The sequence below is a fragment of the Nicotiana attenuata genome, unplaced genomic scaffold (genome assembly GCF_001879085.1).
Source record: "Nicotiana attenuata strain UT unplaced genomic scaffold, NIATTr2, whole genome shotgun sequence".
NCBI lineage: Eukaryota > Viridiplantae > Streptophyta > Magnoliopsida > Solanales > Solanaceae > Nicotiana > Nicotiana attenuata.
Window position 1 is genome coordinate 259,318 of NW_017670793.1, and position 8,752 is coordinate 268,069.

Genomic DNA, 8,752 nt, shown 5'->3' on the forward strand with positions numbered 1-8,752 from the left:
AAGGGGTCATTAGGATTTCCATTATTGAAAAATTATACTTCTATATAATGTTAAAATTATTTTTATGAATATATAATAGATGTAAAATTTTCTTGGATTCTTTACATGTTTATTTCGTTCTAGTTTGAATCCCTTATTTAGGGTGTATTTGAAAAGTCATGTGTAATTATCTGGTTGTGTAATTACTAGGATAGTAATTCCACACCCTTGTAATTACATATTATTGTGATTATAGTGACATGTTTGTTTGCTAGAATGTAATTATAGTATAATGCTCACTGTCATGTTTGGTTGGACAAGTGTAATTACATAATTAAATAAATATTTTTCAGATTAACCTATCGAAATATATTCATAATATATTAAATAATTTTCAATGGATAAATATTATATAAAAAATAGTAATTATTGTCCATTAATAATTCATTAATGTATGATAAATACATGCATATATAAGAAATGCTAGATATTATTTAGAATCAGGTATTTAAACTATATTTTATAAATATTAAATAATTATAAATTGATAGTAATTAATATCGGAAAAATTATTGGTATCTTGACTATTTTCAATAAATAATATCTTAACATAAAATAATTTCAATTATAAATTTAAAATTTTACCAACTCATATGAGTAAAATGTGAAATTTATGATTTGTTGTTAGTTTTAAATAACAAATAGATAATTATGAGTTTAAAAGGTATTTTTTTCTTAATAATTATTTTATACTAATGAATATAAAACATAGCTTGTAAACTACGAAATTGTGTTTAACCAAAAAAGAAAAAGCAAAATATGAGAAGTTGCAAAATTATAAGGAAGCACACTATAAGCAAACATGTCGGAAGGTTAAAAAATAAGAATAAGAAAAATAAAATAAAATATTATACAAAAGAATAGTACTTAATATATAATGAAAAACAAAATCGAAAAGATTAGAAAAGTTACATAATCTCATAATTGTCACAGTGTAATTATTACAAATTGTCATTTTCACATTGAGAATTGAAGAATAAAATTACTTTTCTTCATTTACGCCTAATTTCATGTTGATCAAATAATGAAATAATTAATTTATCATATAAATTTGTCAATTGTATAATTATACTCAATTATATCAAAATTTAATTCTTAGGTGACTAACAAGCTCTTGGTGAAAATTTCCTCTTCTGCGTGTAAAATCGGAGAATTAAATTTAAAAAAAAATATTAGTCTAAAACTTTGAGGTTTCAATGTGGGGTATAAGGCTATGATGGGGCCCACCACACGCACGACACTCGTTTAGGGAAGCGTTTTATAGGAAACTCCACCGGGGCCAACCCCACTCAACACTATAGACTCTCTCAAATATCCCTCCCCTTTGTCCACAAGCACAATGTGCTTCTGTATATTCTTTGGTTTTATCTACGCACCCAAAATTAAAATATAAAATTAAAGAAGTCACCAAAACTTGAAACAAAACAACAAAAACAGCCCATCTAAGGCTTCAACGTCATTTTTAACCTTATTTGGTGTTAATGGATTCCCTTTTGGCATGTCTGGATATGTATAAAATATACGGGTGCAGATGCATACTGTCTTCGCCTTAGATAACATACTAATAAAATAATTTAGACTATATTTATGTTAAATTTAAGCATATTGTTATAAGTGTATGGGCGAAAAACTTCATGTCATATGTTAACCAGGTCAACGGAGATAAATTAAGCTTGTGAAGGTTGCCACGTGTCGCCGATATAACATATTAATCTGAATTCAAAATGTCGATATCATGAGAAGATGGTAGGTCGTCGACGAGGTCGAGGTGGCCCGATAAAAGACGAGGACGAAAACGAGGTCGGGCATCCATCCTCGGCGTGTAGTAACGGCTAGTTTCCCTAGAGAATATTTCGGTGAATATTCTTTTCTGTTGTACTATCTAGGGTTTTGTGGCTCATGCGCCCTTATAAATAGGAAGAGATGCACAGTCAAACCTCTCTATAACAGCCTCGTTTGTTCCGAATATTTTTGGATGTTATAGCGAAGTGTTGTTATAGAGAACATATATGTTATAACATAACATGAAATTGGTTCCGAAAAAACTTGGCTTTCATCGTGAAGTGTTGCTATATAGGGATGATTTTATAGAAAGGTCTGACTGTAGTTATAGAGAGAAGATTTTTCGTAACACTTTTGTAAGGAACAATATCGATATTCTCTGAAGATTCTCTATTTATCATATAGTACATACGAAGTTTGCCTTTATACCTTTTGGTCTATCTTTTCTCTCCCGATCCAAGAAAAATCAAAATATTCAAAGACTTATCATTATAATAATCAGAAGAATTATTGGGAAACCTCATCCTTGTCGGGTTAACCTTGTTCAATTTTTTTATTTAAATCTAAATTTTAGGTCATACAATAAGACGGTAGATGAAATTGTAATTGATGAAATATTGGTGATTTAAAATCTTAGATCCACCTTTATTTAGGTACCAAATTATTTTCCTAATAGCAAAATGGGAGTAAGATTCAAACCTTGATGTCATTTTTGCATGAAAACAAGAAAAGCTCATAACACCCTTTTCTCTTTATTTGCTTGTAAGTAATGATATGGTTCATTTATAGCATTTGATGACGCCAAAACCATACAACAGAAGGTACATTTTATTTAATTAATGTTTGTTTTGATGTGCAAAATGTCTCTTCACCACCTCATGCTCCCACAGAGGAGAAGATCCTCCTAATGATGGACTTTGATATGCCCCTCTTCTTCCTCTTTCATCATCTCTTTGTATTTCCATTGACTATTGGTGTGGTCCTATTGGCCTTTGAATATTTTTTTCTTACATTTTCCAGTGGATCTTGCTTTTTTGCTTGTCTCTGCCAAATCCATGAATATCAAGGCTCTCTGTTGTACACCCATAATGGTTCAAACTAATTCTTTTTGGTGCAAAAGATAAGAGACAAAAAAAGTAACATTTGTATTATCTATTATATTAATTAGCATAAGATGTGATGACTGTTATTAATTTATTTTCTTTATAAACAAAACAATAGAATATTAAAAGAGAACAAGTGGATATATGCAAACATAAAAAGGTACTCCGGTCTCACATAATCCAGAAATCACTGGTTCACTTACTTATTACATTCTCTTTTTAGTAGCAGCAGAGGCGGCTCAATGGTATTGGAGGCCTAAAGCCAAGATGTAATAAGAGGCTTTAAACTTGTTTAATAATTTTAAATATTTTTTATTGAAGTTTATTCTTTTTACTTTTTGAGATGCAATTTCATCTTGACGATGTAACCAATCCCTTTATCTTTGTTGAAGCATTACTAACCTTTGATAGTAAGATTTCATTAAGTTTAATTTTGAATTTTTTCTTTTCACATGACCGTCAACATAACTCACTATATAGCCTTGCATCCCAAAAGTAATAATCATGTAGAAATTTGTGTTTACAAAGATGATAAATAAATTAACTATAACTTTTTACGATCTAATTAGCTTGAAGCGTGCCTACAGAAATCTTGAAAGAAAATATCTTACAATGTTAGAGTTGTAAGTAAAATTTACTCAAGTTGGAGTAAGAAAACTAGAAAGTAACTGTAGATTTAATTGCCTTTCACTTTCATTTGAATTTTCTCAACCAACTCCGAAAAAAGACAACATAAAATATAAAACTATGTTATTAACGATTAGTGACAAGGTAGGAAAAGATGGTTGAATTTTTTTATCACTATTTAATAGTAAATATAATAAATATTTAGATTACACATAAAAAGTAGCTTTTGGGGCCTTTAATTTTGTTAGGCCTAAAGCGGCCGCTTTAGTGACCTTTGGTTAAGCCGCCTTTGAGCAGCGGTAATGTTCATATCTGTTTATTTTAAAGTATCTTAGGATAATTATAGATTAATTCTATCCATTAGAATTGAAGTAGGTGCAAAGAAATCATGAATGTTCATTTTTGCTGGGATTTAAATCATAATTTATTGTGACTATAATTGCTTCATTGACTACTTCACCACACTGTCAAGGACCGTGCGATTCTTTTTAGGAAGGATGTGAGAGACACTCCTCCTTCTCTCTACACAACCATACCATCCTCTACACAGAAGATCACTAACATGGACCCAACGACCACCAACTCCCCGCCGGAACCACCAGATCTTAGCACAATGCACATAGACTCTCCGTCAACAAACTCTTAATATACTAAACAATCATTCAAAAACACCCTCCTCAACCAAAAACAAATACTTCACTTACCCAGTACTAGTCAAACGCCGCCACCACCTCTAGATTTATCAGATGAAACAATAAGTGACCACGAACATGAATCCTTCATACCTCTAACATCCACTGACAAATCTCGACTCTACTCCCCTTGGAAATCATCAGTAATAATAAAAGTGTTTGGACGCAAATTTGGCCACCAAACACTAAAAACCAAACTTCTCTCCTTATGGCAACCCACTGAAGATATACCACTCATAGATCTTGAATGTGATTTCTTCTTAATCAAATTCCAGCAGGAGAAAAACATGAATACAGCTCTACATGGAGGACCTTGGTTCATCTTTAACCATTTCCTATCGGTCCGTAAATGGGAACCTAAGTTCATAGCTTCAAATGCACAACTTACCTACTCAGCCATATGGATACGTCTACCAGAGCTGCCTACTGAATTTTACGACTTTGAATCTTACATAGGGTTGGTTCAAAACTTGGAACACTACTAAAAATCGATACATGCACATCCGCAACAACTAGAGGTAGATATGCACGTATATGTATTGAAGTTCCTCTAGAATGCGCAGTAAAAACACATATATTCATTGGAAATCATCGTCCACAAATACTTTATGAAGGTCTCACTCTGCTATGCACACTATGTGGACGTTTAGGCAACAACAAAAATCTATGCACACAAGCACACTCTCCTACAACTTCCATCACAACCACACTTGTCTCCAACACTCTTACAAAAGCCATAACATCCACCCCCTCAACTTCACATACATCAACTGCCAATGAACGGAAAATAGTCACTTTTCCAACAATATCAAAAACTATTAGTCCATCACGCGGGAAAGGAACTCAGCCACTACGTTCACCTTCACCACTGGAACATAACCACCCCCCTCGCGTTTTCAAGACGACTGGGCCACAAAAGATTGATCACATGGGCCCTGCAGGTAAGTTCTCTAACGAATCACTCCCAATCCCTAACACCCCTACTAAAGGAAAATACATGCATACCCTCCCAAAATTATTTAATAATAAAACACTAGTTTTAATTGAGGAAAATACAGATACCAATATGATGGATACAGCCACAACCCAATCTGGGCCAACATTACCCATTCCCAAGCCCAACTCAAACTATCCTAAATCAGACCTAACCGCCCAAAGTCCAAACCAAAAACCATCTGCACGCCTACTCATTACAATGGCCACCAATAACCACTCCCTCCTTCCACGTCAAACAAATCCCATGCACTACTAAGCCACGTGTATATTACTACTGCCATGGAGGCCACCTCGTCTACTCCGTCAGAACAAGCCCCAATTTCCTCTTCCACACAACAAAATACCCAAACTCATGATGGCCCTAATAACTCTACTCTCCCAAGCCCACAACCAACTTCACAACCTATTTCCAACCAAAACACTCTTCACTCAGCCCAAGACCAATCACCCACGTCACATGCAACACACCTATGTGACATTACCCCTACCAGCCATATATCATCAATTACCTTATCTAATCAACCGTACCCACTGACCACTCCAATTAACCTAGAACCTGAAACCATCCGATTAATACCATCACCAAATTTTACCACCAATACTACACGCAAACCTCTTCATAATACAAACCAACTCCAACATGAATCGTCTACAATTAAATCACCAACACAAGAGAACACTATCCTACTCCAACACACCTCTACTCAACCATCCCATAACAATGAATCGCAACATCAACCACCCATGGAACAACCCACCACGACACCTGCCACCACTTTACATCACTCAATATCCACCAACACAAGCTTACCCTAAATCTTGGTTAGAAATGAGCCTACAGGATTATGCACTCACCTTCATGATAGAGGTGGAAGGCCAGGAAGTGATACTCTTGCTCCAGAACCTAGCGGACATTGCTCAGATAGTAACGGAAGGCATGAGGATGGGGGTGGAAATCTACAACCAATATCTATGGGCCATGCACCCACCCTCATCCATGCAGCACTTCCAGGCACACACCCCACTACCCCCACTGTGCTACAATCAAACAACTTCAATGGACCTCCCTTTTTATCCCACCACAAATGCCATCACACTCACTGGTTCCACAGATACAACAAAGGCCAACCATATATATAACAACCCCCTTGAATGCACAAGAAGCACCATATCAACCCACTCCAGTGCATCCACCACAAGCAACTCACAAACGTACTCGACGAAATAGAGCAACTCGAGGTGGCAGCAACAATGGCGGACATCAAGGAAACACAGCCAATCTTGTGCTTCCTCAACAACAACAAATATTACGACCTCAAAGAACATTATGCAAGAAAGGTGATCATCATGTGCCCTCCGGAACTTCAAAGTTGCTCACTAAATCTTCGACCAACAAACAATCCAGAGGTAGGAAAGTACGGGCTAGTATTGATCCCCTCACTACAGGGAACAACAGTGACCCAAATGGAGATATCACAGACTCCACCACCCTCACCCCCCCTCCCCCCACAGTAATTAAATGCAGTTTATCATATGGAATTGTCGTGGAGCTCAGTCACAAGACATCAAGAGAAATTTTCGTTCATTACTTAACTACCACCAACCTGCTCTAGTGGCACTATTGGAAATTCATCTACAAAACCATGTGATAGCTTATATGGGTCCACCAAACAATAGAGTACCTGGTCCTCTATGAGATTGATACGTGAAAGCAGTAAAGACTGAATGTAAAGGAGGCCAGAGGTTTTTCTACTTGGAAAAATCCCACACACCTTGATTAGAAAACCACGACCTACACCAGTAGGCTTTAAACTCAACTAACTTGTAATCTACCTATTACAAGCCACTTTGCAAACTCCCTTTTGCAAAGACTTCAAACTAACTTGTGATGCACCGCCACACGCCACTCTCTAACTCTCCTAGTTATAGAGGATTCAACTTATGACTACTCCTAGTCACGACGCAAACTCAATAGTTTACGGATTTGGTTTGTTCCTAAAACAGTGCTTCTAAGAAAGCGAAGTAGGAATTACAATATAAAGCAAATAACAAGATTACAACTCAACTATGGATATACATAAGACTTCGTTTAGAAACTGATCCTTAGTGGAGTTGTCTTCTTGTTCTTGACATACCAGTGATTTCAATACTGGATGGATGTTTCTTCTTCTTGAGAGAGTATCACTGAAATGCACAAGTTGGTGTGTCATGGACCAGGTTGTTTTATCACAAAAGATATCACAATAGATAGTGGTGTCAACTCTTGGTGTACTTCTTGTCAGTGGGAAGTGACTGCTGCACTGTCTGCACAACCACTTCTAGACAGGTGTGTTCCAGCTAGACGTTGTGCTTCTGTCAGGACATACCAATGAACCAGGTCTAATAATTCTGTCAGGACATACCAACGAACCATGTCCTGGTTATGTTCCTCTTCTGTAACAGTTGCTTGATGGGCTTCTTCTGCTACATTCCAGTTGTGCACTTTGAGCTGTACTTTTGTCAGAGAACCCCAAGGGAGCATATCCCTATTGTGTTTCTCTTTATCTTGAATGTGTACAGTCACTGACTTGTCCTTTTGTCGGAGAACCCTAATGGACAAGGTCACCGGGTCCCGGTTGTGTTCCTCCATGTGGTCGTCCATCCAATTGCTGATGTTCAAGTTTCGATCAGTTCATATGGGATGTGTATGAAGCAGAGCAGGTTCTCTATCTGGTTCTTTACAACAAGTTTGTTAAATCATCAAAACCCAAGAAGCATAAGGTTAAGTAAAACCTATCAATTTTCCCCTTTTTGATGATGACAAACTTAGTTATGGACAACATTTGTTTAGAGCAAAAATAACCCAGTAGTGATGAAGTTCCCCCTTAATCTAAGATATCTATCATTCTCACAACTTCATCACACTGAAGTTTACATGAGTTCCCACGTATAAGGTCTGAGTTCCCCCTTAATGTATGCATTCTTCCCCCTTTTGGCATCATTAAAAAGATAGAGAAAAGTGAAGCACCAGCAGATAATAAGCATAAAAAAGTCTAACACAGCTAGCTCATGCCACATATGTGCACACAACATAACATAAAAGAGAAGACAAAGGAGCACAGCGTTGTACATGCAAGCAAAGGGGAGTTGTTTCATTAATGTTTACGTTGGACTGACCAAGTCAGGAGCAGTAATGGATAATTTCCACATGCCATCACAAAAAAAAAATAAACACCAGTAAAACAGCACCCACAGAAGGTTGGAACAAAAATAGTTAGACACAGGGGGAGGATCCTAGGGAGCACTAAGGGACGGAGGGTTCGATGGAGAGACAGCAATTGTTTTGAGAACCAAGTCCAGTCTGGCGTTTGCAGTCAGTTGTTCTTCAAGTAGTTGAGCCCGGAGTCTCTCATGTTCCTTTCTCAGTTGAGCAACCTCCTTATGTAAGGAATCAGGTCCCTGACCTGCTTGGCTAAGCTGAGTTTCTAGAATGGCATTTCGAGCCCTCAGTCTTTGTATCTCCTCAAATGCTAC